This window comes from Nipponia nippon, unplaced genomic scaffold, assembly GCF_047370975.1.
Source record: "Nipponia nippon isolate SJK-2023a ecotype South Korea unplaced genomic scaffold, ASM4737097v1 scaffold_2, whole genome shotgun sequence".
NCBI classification, from domain to species: Eukaryota; Metazoa; Chordata; class Aves; order Pelecaniformes; family Threskiornithidae; genus Nipponia; species Nipponia nippon.
The window spans coordinates 47,082,080-47,097,233 of record NW_028262336.1 but is presented as its reverse complement, the minus strand read 5'-3'; the positions used below and the strand labels follow the sequence as shown (position 1 = coordinate 47,097,233).

General features: G+C 37.5%; 1 protein-coding gene across 5 annotated transcripts in view; it reads left to right on the top strand.

The window, feature by feature from the left end:
• Positions 1-15,154, top strand: part of CDKL5 (cyclin dependent kinase like 5) — a 141,975-nt gene that overhangs the window by 14,741 nt on the left and 112,080 nt on the right. Inside the window, exon 2 of one of the 5 annotated variants that reach the window (XM_087757991.1) lies at positions 13,944-14,160. The exons of the other annotated variants lie outside the window; for them this stretch is intronic. The gene's annotated coding sequence lies outside the window, so the exon portion shown is untranslated. The remainder of the gene's footprint in view (positions 1-13,943; positions 14,161-15,154) is intronic. 5 annotated transcript variants of the gene reach the window in all.

Sequence of the window (15,154 nt, the reverse complement as noted above, 5' to 3'; positions counted from 1 at the left end):
AGTTTAGGAAGGAAATGGGGATTGTTTTATCTATTAGCAATTATTTTAATGTGAGAATGAAGGTGTTACTTGCCACATTTTTCTGGGTTTGTTTATTATGGCCTTTTATGTGTCTTTCAGTAGCTTAACCATTGACTTCTAGAAATGGTTAAGACTGTATGATGAATTACTGTTGAAGGGAATTTGTGGATGGTAGTCCTTTTTCTAGAGAATAAGTAGATCTTGTAGGATCTGGCTAAGTTTTTTCTGGTAAGACTTTGTCCTTGATATTGTAATGTATATTTAGTGAATATTAACCACAGAACTTTGAGTTCTTTTCTAACAACTGTATTTGCCATGGGTGTTGTAGCAAACGTTAGGAGTTGGATCTCATAGCTCTTCTGTACCCAAATTCTCTGTGCAGAGAGAAATTAAGAGATTTATTACCTAACTTCTCCTGGTTTGCAAAAGACAATAACAACCCCAACACCACAATGAAATAAAGTTGGAGTCCTGAATCCATGTAGTGTTCAAAAGTTTTTGTTTATCTGGAGGTTAGGTTACAATACTCTCATCTTCTGGAAAGGTAAAGCATTTCCTTTGTGACTCTTGTGTTGTTCAGTAACATAATTGCTTAACATGGTTTGCTGTGAGAGGCAAGGTGTTAGTTTTGGGCTATTGTGAGCACCTCAAAATCTGGGCTGTCCTCTATATAATTCATTCAAGTGGAGAAAAAAAGTCAGTTATTTAGTATGAGTTGTTCAACTGCATAATGCATTTTTTGGTTATATATTTAACAGTTTTGTTTTTTTAATCAGGACACAGAAACCCTCTGTGATCTTGATAATATTTTTCTCTTCAAGACTGAAGGCCTGGTAGTAATTAAGTCACAATTACATAAATTTTACATTTCTAGCTTTGCAGTTCGGTTGTACTCTTGTATATGAGAAAATAAAACAAGTGAAGTTAAAGAGTATCTCTCATTTATAAAATATGCAGGTAGTGTATATTTGGGTTTAAGCAATAATTAATGAATGAGGTGATAGAATGTGGAATTATGAAGAGGGAAAGCATTGCTTGTGAGATTGAGGGAGGAGGGGGAAGTGTTTTGCTGTAGTACAGCTGTAACCACATTTTGCAAATACTGTAATTTAGGAACAACAGGCTAATTTGCTTTTTCAACAGTGGGAAATACATCTTTAGTGAAATCTGCTCTTACACTCTGTTTTACAGGCAGCTTAATTTCTGTAGTTATTGAATTTTCCAGTATGGGTTATTCTGTTTGGTAGGCTTCTACGGTTCTGAAGTTTTTTTGGGACTTCTGCAAATGTTGCAGTAAATTAGGGAGAAGAAGAAAAAAAGTCTTGGTTGGGAAAAAGTCCTGGTGAAATATCAAGCTCGACACTTCCGTGTTTATTTTAGCAATAAAATTTAAGAACTTCATGCTTAGATGCCAGTTGTGTGCTGTGTCAAGTTGAAATAGCAAAAAATGTCAGTCTGCACTACACATATATTCATTTTCACTAGAGCAAAAAATACATGTGTAAACTGGATTCAATCCATTTCTGTTTCTCTGAAGTTTTCTGTCACTCTGAAGTGAAGCCTACCTCTTTTTTTTAAACTTTTAAATAGAATTGCATTGAGTTTTGTAATACCCAGTATCAAATTAGATTAGATGAGTACATTCTGACAAATAGTCCACTCGTATGACGCAGAAATACTATGTGTATAGTTGTTCTGGTTTCGGCTGGGATAGAGTTAATTTTCTTCCCAGTAGCTGGTATAGTGCTGTGTTTTGGATTTAGTATGAGAATAAAGTTGATAACACACTGGTGTTGTAGTTGTTGCTAAGTAGTGCTTATGCTAGTCAAGGACTTTCCAGCTTCTCATCCTCTGCTAGGTGCACAAGAAGCTGGGAGGGGGCACAGCCAGGACAGCTGACCCAGACTGGCCACAGGGCTATGCCGTACCGTATGATGTCATGCCCAGTATATAAACTGGGGGAGTTGGCTGGGGGGCAGAGATCACTGCTTAGGGATGCACTGGGCATTGGTCAGCGGGTGGTAAGCGGTTACATCACTTGTTTTTTCCTGAGTTTTATTTCTCTCTCTTCATTACAACTTCTTCTTAGTATTATTATTATTATTTTATTTCAATTATTAAACTGTTCTTATCTCAACCCACGAGTTTTCTGACTTTTACTCTTCTGATTCTCTCCCCCATCCCACCGGGTGGGAGGGTGAGCGAGCAGCTGCGTGGTGCTTGGTTGCCAACTGGGGCTAAACCATGACAACAGTTTATAAATGCAAGCTGATCATCTTAAGGGAAGAAGTCTTTTGCATGGTATATGGTTTTTAAATCTTTTTGTTTTTGTCTTACGTTGCCCACTTTTCTTCCCCAAGTATGTCTTTGAAGCTCTTCAGTTGTAATATTAAGAAAATGTCTTTTGAAAATTATGATGAACTATGTTCTATCAATTGAATAAAAAAAAAAAGGGTCTGAAACTAGTTAGCTAATTCTTTTATTCCTGCTGCTTTTTTGTCAGTTACCTTTAGATATTTACAATACACCGTCAAATTTTAAAGAATAAAAAACTCTAGCCTTACTATTTTTGTTTAAAGATGTCGCTATGATAGTTTATCCATAATGGCAACAGTAATAGAATGAAATACTGAACTAGAACTATTCCCCAAAGTCTTATTTGCTGTCAGATATTCCAGAAAACACAGAATGATGCAAGGTGGTGTAATAGTAAATCATATTTTGTGCACAGGAAGTCTATCCCAAATTAACTGGAAAAGCTGATGCTCATTTTCTTGTTTCAGATGAGACAATAATGCATTGCTCAGGTACTTTGAAAGAAGGGAACACGCAAGAATTCATTCACCCCTGGAAGACTGATACGTATATGTAAAATTGACACTACTTAATAGGCTCTGCTAGAGGGTATTAGGCGTAGCAAGTTCTACTTTGCTAGCGATCTACACAGCTCTACTGTTCTTCTGCTGCACTTCCCTGTGGCTAACATCTTAATACATGGTGGTATTAATGAGATTACTATCAGCAGCCTTTAAACTTTTTAATTCTGATTTTTATCAATGTGTATTTCATAACTGGAACTTGTGCACATATGAACTCTAACTCTATTACTTACCTGAGAATAAAAATGCGTTGTTACTGCCTGTAATGTTTGCTTTACAGCATAAGATCATGTGACAGTGTCTTCAGTATTAGTGCTTTTCTACAATTTTAGTGTTTTTCTACAACTGGGTCTGTATAATACTTGTTCACTCTACATATTTATGGCAGATAAAAGATGTAGAAAAGAAAATGTGTATTGTTCAGGATCAACTCTTTTTACAAGGTATAGACAGTTTATTTGGTGGTGAGTATAGGATTCTGTTGTTAATGCTACACGTTTGTGTGCTAATCCATGGAAATACATTGAAGGAGATGAGAAGATATTCAGAGTGGTAACTCCATATCGTTCTATGTTTTTGTACCAATTAAACAAAGAGTTGCTTTTAAACCAGAAAGAATAAGCGTCTCTTACTTTTCAGGAAGACTTTCATATGTTTTGCTTACAATTTCTAAGTATAAAACACTGTATTTCTAAAAACAGAAATTAAAGCAATTTAATTGCAACTCTTAATGAGTGTTGAGATGAATGAATCAAGTAATCTAAACTTCTCGAAGTACTGAAAACATACCCTACTCAATTTCCACTCTAATTCCATTTAAACTGGTAAAATAAATGGAGAGGCAACAAAGAAGAAATAGGAGTGCTGCTGTGTACTAACTTGATGTTGGTGGCCAGGGTTCCTTACTTAAATGGGATATTACACTTAATAGCTATCAGATCCGTATAACAGTAGTGTATTTCAAAGGGCAAAGGTCAAAAGGTAGTTACTGTTGTTTGGATGTTACAAATCTGCAAAAACCAAAGGGGCAAAAGAATTATTTGAAGGCATAAGCAGATAAGGGGTGTTCTGTTTCTGTTAGTAAACTTAAATGAGAATTTCACAATATTGAAATCTGTTGAATTTTGGAACAACAGAGAGGAAGAAAGGGAATTCTTTTTGACTTGAAACACAATTCTACAGAAGTGTGCAATAAGTGTGCTGTTTTCCCTGCCCCATTCAGCTCCCTTTTTGGAGTAAAAGTTCCAATTCATCAGTATAGCTGAATTGCTACCCTTAACAGCACTGACTGATAAAATGAGAACAATCACTCCTGACTAGATGGAGTCATAAGAACACAGATAAACTGTGACTACAGCATTAACTTAATAACTTTTGAAATTTCTGGGTTCCTGTGTTCTTTCAGACAGATATCACTTCACACTATTTTCAATATTCACTGAAAGCAATCTGAAGACATGGCATAACTGGAGTGCTCCAATTGTTCTGTGCTTCATCTGAGGTATTGTAGGTGAAAAATCCTATAGCCCTTTGTTAGTTTCTCTGCGATCTTAACCCTCTTTGTTGACTTTTGGGTGTAACCAGTTTAGGTTCTTCAAACAAGCTATATGCTTTGTGGCCTTTTAATAATGAATGTGACATTTTTAGAAAAAAAAAATATTTTGAATATACGGCTGAATTATTATTCAGTCTTTTGGGATTAACTGTTGTGACTCTTGGTTAGCTAAGGCAGTTTGTTTTTTAGCTTGTTCTGTTCCTTAGGGCTATATTCTTTTTACCACAAGGTAAGGCTAATAGGTTTTAAGTCCTGGAGTAACTACTGTAATCAACTGCCTTAGTCTACTACAAACCAGTTTATAAAACTCCATCCAGTAATTTGTGTGTAAGGATGATAAGTTTGTGTGTAAGGATCAAGTTTGAGCTAAACTACTCTTTACTTGCTGATCCATATTTGGTAAAGTATTCTTGTATTAAATTACTCTTCTTGTTACAACAGTCTTATTGTCATTATGGCATGAAATGACGCCCTTCTTAGCTTTTGGCCTGTGTTGTTAAATAGGTATTGCTTTGTCAAAGTGCACAAAACAGGGCTGTACTGAAATCTGGATCTGAGGAAGAGATGATCTGACTTGAACTCAATGAGGACAATAGGATGTTTGGGGGTGAGGTGTCTGTATGGGGCAGAGTCTGTGGGAGAATATTGAGGGTTGTCTTTACATGCTTGTAGGATTCTTATGCTATACTCTGTATTCGCTTCTGGCTGTTGTCAGAAACCAGATGCTGGATTTGGTAGACCTGTGGTCAAACAAGTGTAACTATTTTAACGTTCTTGAAAGACTGGAGCTTAGTAAAGATCCCTTTTTTAGGCAGATGGCAATACTTCATATAGACTCATACTATGTCATCCGTTCCACATATCTTTGAAATACCGATGGTCTGCATGTCTTACTAGTGTTAATTATCTACTTTTGGTTTAAAAAAATAAACTCCAGGAGCATTTAAAGATATCTAGCCTCCACCCCTTCTTTTGAAGGCACAGATCCTGTGCTTATGAAAAATGCTTTTTTTGAAGATGCTGCCTGTATTCTTTCTTGATTGAGGGGGCTGGGGAAGGCTTTGTAAAAGAGAAATTTGGTAACCTAGATGGGTTGATTGGGTCTTGGGTCCCTAGTCTGATTCTGTATTTAGCAGGTACTTTTCTAGTGTTACAGATAGGATTTTTACTTTCTTCATTTAAAAATCTGAATTGGTAGCTGTGACGAAACCTTTTGACTTGTGTAAAACACAAGGTGACTCTCAAAGAAGGTGGAAGAACCACTACTAGAAGCAAAGAGAGGAGGAAAAAGTAACAGTATCCTTCCCTACTCATTAACTGGAAAGTGGGCAATAAATAGGCATTTTGTTTTCTTTTTTTCATTAAGATATTTGGAAGTACTAGTCTTAACCTTTGCTTAAGCTGCAAGTCTTATGCCTGGCTGTTCACTGTGTGAATTACTGGGTTTTCTGACAGTTTTGTTTTAAATGGGAGGATCTGGGTGTTTGAGGGTGTTTGTGCCCATCTCTTCCAAATATTTGAATGATTGAGTGTGATAGCAAGACACTTTCCATTTTCTAATAGTGAGAAGTGGTGTATCTGCCTTCAAAAAATTCCTCAAGCAATTCTAGATAAGGAATTCACTAACTGAAGTTGTTTAGCTCTTAAATGAGGTGTTTTTGTTTTGTGTTTTTTTTTTTTTTTGCATACTGCATAACTGCATAAACTGCATTTATAACATGGAATAAAGCAATGTGTTTTGGACAGATTAATAAATTGTGGGCAGATGATCATGTGAGTAGGTTCTTATTGGTGGCTCTACCTGCTTTTGCATGATTTTGTATTGTATCAGGACCAGGGTGCACTAAAATAATTTCTTTAACACCGTCCTGTCTGTCAGCATTTAGAGGATGTCATCAGTAGGTCACATTTTGTTGGGAACAGGATGGAGGAATTTGAGGCTACTGAAAACTTCAGGAACTCTGAGAAAGAGAGAGAATTTTTTTTAATCCATTATGATGGATTAAAGCATTGTAATGAAAGAGCCTTAAGCAGGTCAGAGGCGATGGTTTCAATGCCAGTTGTACTCCAACTATGTACCTGGGAAAAGGACCACAAGTAGTATCTCTCTCTCTCCTGGTTTATATTGTTTTATTTGATGTGGTATTAAATGTTATAATAGGCACATGATATCGATGAATGGACATGCTTACTTGGGCTTTTTCCTCCCCTAGTGCTCCACTGTGGGGAAGAGATGTTGAGCAGTTCTTTGATACGTGGATGTGATTTGGTAGCCTTTGAATTGTGCCTTGGCAGTCTAATTGTAAAAGGCAAATAGTGCAGGCATCAGTTTCAAAACTGAGTTAAGCAACTTAAAATCTGTTTTCTTAGAGCTATGTCTTTTACTGGGTGCCAGCCTGGCTGTCCCCATATGCTGAAATGGGAGAGGGATATTGGAGAGAAGGGACCTTGTAAGCTAAGAGTTTTCTCTAGATTCCTAGCTTACTCAGTGTGGCAAGTAGGGGGGAGAATAGAAGGCAATAATCCTTTTTTGGTTATAGGAGGCTATCCTTTCTAATTTGAACAACTATTGCTTAGTCAGCACTGGTACGCTCCAGAGAAATCATAAGTACTCCGAGAGTTAAGCAAGCAATGGAAAGGCAAAAAACTGTTGTTGTGGGAATGAAAATACATAGTCTGGTCCCTTTCAGTAACTTCTCACTGAAACCTTTTCTGCTCTTCAGTGTTCTAAGTAGTAAACTTTCCCCATCATTCTGCATCTCCACAGCAAATTAAAAAGACTAAAATCCTAAGGAGAACCTGAGACGGTGATGCATTTTTAGATGTTTGGCTCATGGTTTGATCAATGTCCTGCTTGTAGGTCTGAGGTTTTATAGCATTATATCATAGTATTCTCTGAGGTATGCACCACAGTGTTCTGTCATGGCGTTTCAGACTTGACAGTCTTCTCTTCATAATACGAAGTAGAGAATTTAAGCAGCTAGTAAGTCATTTGCTATACAAATAAAATGACCAAGAGGGGATAATCCACTGATGAGGCAAACATGGGTAACCTAGAATGTCTTGAAGAGTCATTTCAGGCTGCGTGCAGCATTTTCAAGGGAAGTTAAAGTTCATCTTTTATCTCTGTTTTATTTTATGATCCCGAAGGAAAATGGCACAGCTCCTATTGCTTCTGCCAGTATAGGAAGTTAGCCCAGTGAAATCATTCCATTCCTGGGGGCCTCTGATAGGGATTGTAAGTGAATAATCTGTTGCCTTAGTTTTATTAGCATTTTGGTGATGGATCATTAAAACTATTTTAGAACAAAAGTTGCAAATGCTGATTCACAGGCATTTGTGAATTTCTGTTTGCCAAAGTAACTGTTTCTGTTGTGGTAGGTACAGCAGTATCAACTGCCCTTCACCACACAAGGGAACAAATTGGTTTATTTAGTGTAGAAGATACAGGGAATAAAGAAGCAAAGCTATCTTTTTTTTTTTTTTTTTTTTTAATAGGAAGCTATAAAGACATGTGAAAATTTAGGAGACACTTCACTTTGCATCGAAAGACAGAACAGTCAATTCACCTTTGGTAGAATAGGCATTTGAGCCAAGATTAGCAGTATTAAGTTTAAGAACTGTCTTAATATAGGCACATCTGAAGGGACTGTAGATAACAATGTTTAGAAAAACTGCTAGCTGCCTTGAAGTGTGGGCAGGAGCAAAGGAATATCTCGGGGCTAAGGGGGATTATGGCAAATTAAAACGTAGGAGTTAACCACAGACCAGGATGCTATAGAAAAAGAAAGGGATACCATGAAGTTTTGCACTCCTCCTGTTGAATTTGGGAAATGCCTTCCTGTTGTCATGTAATACCCTCAGACACATCATGCGCTACAGCTTGAGATAACTCCAAAAGTGTCAAAGAATCACAGAGTAGTTGAGGCTGGAAGGCACCTCTGGAAATCCACATCCCCTTCTGAAGCCAGGTCACCTCAAGCAGGTTGCCCAAGGACCACGTCCAGTCATGTTTTGAGTATCTCCAACATGAAGACTCTGCAGCCTCTCAGAGCAGCCTGCTCCAGTGTTCAGTCCTCCTCACCGTTACAGTGTTTTCTTATGCTCAGACAGAACTTTGTTTGTGTCAGTTCATGCTCATTGCTGCTTGTCCTTTCAGGGACACCTCCAAGAAGAATCTGGCTTCATCTTCTTTACAACCCTCCCATCAGACACTTAAACATTGGTAAGATCCCCCCTCCGGTCACCTGTCCAAAGTCCTTGGCACCCTGGTGTAGGGTATGGAGGGTAGCAATGCCCGTTGACTCGTAAAACCACCCTGAAGACTGGAGCATTCCTGGGGTTCCTGTGGCACCATCTCAAGCTGAGGGCTTGTGTAGTTGCAATTCATACTGCCTCTCAGGTTTTTGATTCACAACTTTGACTTTTTTGATTCTTAGAGCAATTTTGTTTAATAATAAATAAATAAAATCTCATTGTTGAGTTTATGGATCTTTACTAAGAAGAGGTATTTTCAAAAGTGAAAGTTCAAGATTAATCATATTTATGAAAATAGCATGTGAATACTTAAAATCCCATAACTCTTTCCAAATGACTTTGGAAAGTTATCTGCATCTATACATCACTGAACTGGTTGCTATACATCATTGGGTTTTCAAATTTAAAGGAAGAAAAGTTTCTGTTCTCCAACTTATGAGACGAATCCTGCTAATTTTGCTTGTATTCTGAAAGTGCTTTGAATGACTGAGGAGAATGTCGAGCATTTTTTTTCCCTCTCTCAGCCATCAGTGAGGTTCACAGATGTTCCTTATGCAGTTATGAAAGTGTTGCTCAGCAGTTTGTAATCTGATCACAAGACAGTACTATATCCTTTCCAGTCTCATGAAGACATGTTCAACCTGCAGCTGGTTAATTATCTCTTAAGCAGTTCCTCTCTAATTCATTGGTAAACCCTGCTTATTTTCCGTTTCCGTGGGTTAAGCTTCTGAATGAACAAAATGACAAGAGGAATATCACAATCTTATTGGTATGATCATGATGACGAGAGCGATGGGTTAGTCTGTGGCAGCATGCTCTTCATGCGGATTTGTCATCTCGGAGGTGTGAGTTGCTAAAGATTCTAGTCATGAACAAGCAATGTTATTTTTTGTGAGATTGCCATGGTGATCAGGTAGGTTGTGGAGCACAGTGGAGAAATACCTTTTCTTAATTTATGAGCTTAGGAGAAAAAGGGAATTTGGGAACCCCTGTTAATCTGAAGCTGTCAGGATTTTTCATGTCTTGCCAGTACCATTCTACTGTTGTTAAAACTGCAAGGGGCAGAGCACCGTAGCCCTAGCGTTACTCTGCCAGTGTGCAATTGGCTAACTAATGCTTGCTAGCATTTGAGCTTGTGGAGTATCCTTAGTTTGCAGGTGCTGGTGGTGCATGTCTGAGTAACTAGGTAACCTCAGTAGTCTTCTGCAAGCGTCTTTTATCGCAGGACATTCCAGCCATTGCTGGAATTGTGAGGTTTCTAAGTATTTTTTACCAGTTGACCTCAGCCATTTCTACTGCACCTCCTAAATGCACAGAAACCAAGTAGCATGAATGTAACATGAGAAAAATTCGTCAGACTCAGTTGAACATTTTTAATCTCCTCCTGTTGCTACAGTAGTTGGTCCAAGAACTTTTATGCTGGTTTTGCAATTTGCTTGTTATTACTGAGGCTGACTTGCAAGGCATTATGTTTGTCTCTACAAACCACAGTGTGTTTGCAGTGATCACTTACTGTGGGATAGTATAGATTAAAACAATACTCTGTTGCTGTTGGTACAGAAAGAATTAACTCCTAGTATTCTTATTGCAACGTTGCATTATGAGTCTCTTTGGATGTCCCTTCATTCTTGCAATGTTCTGCTGTGTAATCCCTAAAGTAGGCATTAAAGACGTATGAAATTGGATCATATGGAAGAGGATTAATACAGCAAAAGTGCTTTAAATATATATATATATAAAAGCAATGAATTAGACTTAAGTGAGGCTGTGCTAGAGCTGCTGTGGGGAATAATATTATATGTATTATAAAGTCCGTTGTTATTGCTCTGTATAGACAAACTCAGCACCTGTGCTAGAGACATAAGCCTTTTAACAGTGGTTTGGCTTCTTATAATGAATGATATCCAAATTAATGAGATACTAGTGTCTTCTCTCAGAAGTTTATATTTTGGCCTGTAAAATGAGTATGTATGCTACTGAAATCAACGAGGCGATTGACTATTCTTATATACTGGGTTTTAAAGGTGAACATCATGCCAGAGCAGGACAACTTGTAGCTATTTTGAAGAAGATAGGTGATTATTGGGATCCCTCATTTTTTTTTTTTCCCCCAGGGTAAAGCAGTGTAGAGAAAAATATGAATGCTGAAGGATCTTCTGTAAAAACTAATAACTGAATGGAATGCAGGCTTAGTGCCCTCCTCTTTGTGTGCTGTGATGCAAACTGACTTGCCTACCAAATTGTGGCCTAAGGAGATAGGAACCGAGAGATACAACTGCAGTACAGTTTGAGATACAAATGAAACTGAGGTTTTTGCCAAAATTTGGGTTCGTGGAAAACAGTTTTGCCAGTAATTAACTGGTGTATATGATCGAATATCTTTTGCTTTTCTCCAAAGCTTCTATTTCTAGTTTCCGTTTAACTAAGCTGCAAAACAGGTTCCATGATCTGTATTTAAACAATATTTAACTGCTGAGGAGGCTGGTCCCAAATACAATTCTTTAACTGGTTGTGTAACATTTCCCTCTTCACAGGGACACGAAGGTAGTTCCAAAATTGAATCTGATAACTTTAAGTTTTATAATTACAAGTAGAAGTTCTAAATTTTATTAGGAAAATGTGTTGTCACAATTAAGCATTTCTTCGTAACTTGTTCATTTATTCTCATGTGGTCCCTACTGGCCACGTGGATGCAGTGAGTGATGCTCAGCCCTACGAGAAAGAAGTATTGTGAATGAACATTGCATCACATTTTCTTGGCAGAGATATAAATCCCATTATCAATATTAATCTGCAGTGTTAATCCAGGAAGCAGAATTTGTTAATGCTTTTCATGGTAGTGAAAAATGACAACATAGCATCACCCAGAAATGAGATTTGAATACTCTGGTGAGAGTATGCTGAGTCTCTACTTAGTACAAAACAGTATTGAACACTTAATATGTTTCTTCTCAAGCTGTAGAGTTTTATTTTTCTTGTTGTGACAGAGAAAAACATTCATGTAAACCATTTTAGAAAGCCCAAGTAATAAGAAGCTGTGATAAAAATGGGTATAAAAGGCTAGGGTTTGAGGGATTTTAGTCCAGTTACCATTCTAGAAAATGCCAGTTTTACTAATGAAACGTCTGCTCCCTTCAGGTAATCCTGAAAATGTCCTACTGAGTAAGCAACTGGCAGTCTTCAACTTAAATTACGTTCACATCTGTTTTAAGTCTGTATCAGTTTGCTGATCTAAGTTTTGTGGTAAAAAAATTATACCCATGCAATATCTAATGAATTGCAGTACTTCAGAAGGGAGTGGTAGCCCCACCCTATATGTAGGATTTGAAACCCTTTCCTTGGGTAATTGCCTTTCATTTTGTAGCCCATCATCTTTCCCTCTTTTTCTGTTGTGCTGAGCTTTTGTTACAGTTCTTTTTTTCAGCCTTTCCTGTTTCTCCAGCAGCAGCTCATCTGTTCTTGATTGCAGGTCTCTCTCCTTTATTAGATCTAGCAGAAGTCTAGTGTATCCATGATTTTGCATGAACTGCTCTTTTGATTTAACCCATTTTGTTTCATTTCACTAAGTGAAACTTCTGAAGAAGCAGTATTATGCAGGAAAGAAATGCTTGGGTAACTGATATGGGCTTCTTGATGTGGTCTTAAATTTACAGCAGAACAGTAGACAGTTTAAGGAATTAAAAGAAAACAACAAACACCCAAACAAACAACCCAGATCTTTGTTCAGTGTTCTCATTTTAAGAACTTTTTTTATTTTAAAGATCAAAGCATATACATTTAAAGCAGTCTTTTGTTTATCTTGCAGTATCAGTTTTATTTGTCACTAAGAGCAAGGGAACCACCAGTTCCACACTATATACATCATACGAAATCCATCCCTTTGTCTTGGATCTCTGCTCTAAATGGAACAAAGCCTTCACCAAGATCATGGTTGTCAGCCTGAAATTTGTAAATTTGATAATTGAATACTCTAACAGTATCCTGTGATATATACAAATTTGGAGATAAAATGTGAGATCTATTACTTTAGAATAGATGTTGATATATATGGGAGTTTCTGAGCTTATTAAAAAAAAAAAAAAAGATGTTTCTTTACCAAATGCACAAGAAGAAATTGAAACATCTAGTCTTACTAAGTTTTTTGGTTTTTTTTGTTTGTGGTGTGTTTTGGTTTTTTTTTTTTTTTTTTTTTTTAGTAGACAGGTCTGGAACTACTGTCTATAATTAAGGTTCCCAAAGCTTCCTCTTTAAGACCCAGCTTTTAAATTGCTTATAGCTTTTGCCAAGTGTGTCTGGGCTGACTATTTTTTTTTTCTTCTCTCCACCCTCCCCATACCAGATGACTGCCTCGGCCTGATTATTTTATGGATTTACATGTGGTTTGGTTCTGACTCTTTTATTTGCTTCAAGCCAAAACAGTTGATTGTTGAGAAAGAAGCTACTTCAGAAGAAAAAAAATAAAAAATCAAAAGGTTTCTTTTAAACACGTTCAGTACTGTTACAATATTTAATAAAGAATGGAAGGGTCACCTTTTTGTGGTTATGCATTTGGTCAGGTTTTTACAAATAATGGAAAAAACCTGGCCAGGTTTCATACACTTAAAAAAAAAAAAACCCCGTGTGTGTGTATGTGTGTATATATAATATATAAAAAAATTCCTGTTTGAATGTGCTTATTGCTGCTTGGAATGTAGCAGTTACCTGGATCCAAAGATGAAAAGCCTGAGGAGAGTAGAAAATTGATCTAACTTGTTATGGAGACAGGGCTTAAGGTGTAGGATATCCGTGTGGGGAAGGGAAGGAGAAGAAGGTATTTGAGGACGAGGTGGAGATAGATTATTGAGAATGGGATAGAACAGGACAAAGCTGGGAGAAAAGGATAGTAATTAGAGCCTGCTGCAATGACAGATTTTGGAAGGGAGTCTCTTCAGTCTCCCTCTGCTGTGAAGCCTGGTGGCAAGGTATGTCTGTTATCCCTTTCTAGTGCTGTTTCTTCACAGAATCCCAGACTGGTTGAGGTTGGAAGGGAACTCTGGAGGTCATGTGGTCCAACCCCCCTGCTCACGCAGGGCCACCTAGAGTCAGTTGCTCAGGACCATGTCCAGGTGGCTTTTGAGTATCTTCAAGGGTGGACACTCCTCAAGCTCCCTGGGCAACCTGTGCCAGGGTTTAGACATCCTCGCAGTGAAAACGCGTTTCCTGCTGTTCACATGCTACCTCCTGTTTTTCAGCTTGTGCCTGTTGCCTCTGGTCCTGCTGCCGGGCACCACTGAAAAGCTTCTTGTGAAAGCTCGGTTTCCAGTGTGAGCAACGATTGCTTGAATGACAATGATATGTCTGGGGCAGTCAGAGATTCTGACTAGGTTTTGAACTATCTATAAGCATCATGCAAAATCACTTAACCTGCTCTTCAAGTTTCTGCACACCATCTGGAGAACCTACATAGAGGTATGCATGTGTGCACATAGGCAAATTTTTAAAAATATCAAAGTAACAAAATGGGAGTATTCAGTTAAGAAATGAGAAAATTAATGTGCCTGTGGCTTCTTAATTTGTGGCCCACTATATTTGTGTTTCAATAATGATATGATTGCATACCCACACTGAACAGGAGTTAAAAAAATGAAATATTGAATAACTGATTATTAAATGAACGTTGCACATTGTGCAGAATGAGAAAAATGGTAAAGAAAATGGTATTTACACTGTTTGAACACTGATAGGAAAGCAAAGTTGTTTGCATTCTCATAGGCTCTGAGTGTCTTGATCACTGTATGGTATGAGCACTTGGTACAATTCTCTGATTTTGTGTTACTCTTGGAAGGGTGGGTGTTCCTGTTGGCCAGACTTGAGTGGGCACAAAGTTTAAAATATTTTTTATTATTTAGTATCTTATGTTAGATATCTTAGGTTTCAGCATTTTGTTTAGTACTTCAGTACTTTGTTTTTACTCTTCTTGAAATCAGTTGCAGCCGTGAGCGTTGCACATGCTTGGAAAAACCTGCTTAAGCTATCAAGATGGGAACCCGGGAAAGAATGACAGAAGAGTTTTCCATGCTGTACAGATTTTTTTTTTTTTTTGGTAGCATTTCTTTTACGGAGTTTCAATGCATTCCATTTGGAAATAATTAAATTTATTGACTTGTTTGTAATGTGCTAGAACTTCTTGAACTTCATTCCAGAAACTTCCTGGCCATGTAACTGACTTATTTGTGCTGACTTCCGTTGTTTATTAGAGGGTATGGCTAGTTAGTGGGAGGGTGAAGATAATTTAATTTTTCTTAGATGATTTTCAGGAAATTTGGCTCTTCTGTAACAGCTTGCCTGTTTTAGGATATTTTTTTTTAACTGAATGGGTGGGGTTCCCAATACAGGTTTTTCAAATGTTTAAATAACTCACCATAAATGAAGAAAAGATAAACTTCCACTTCTTTGAATGCTG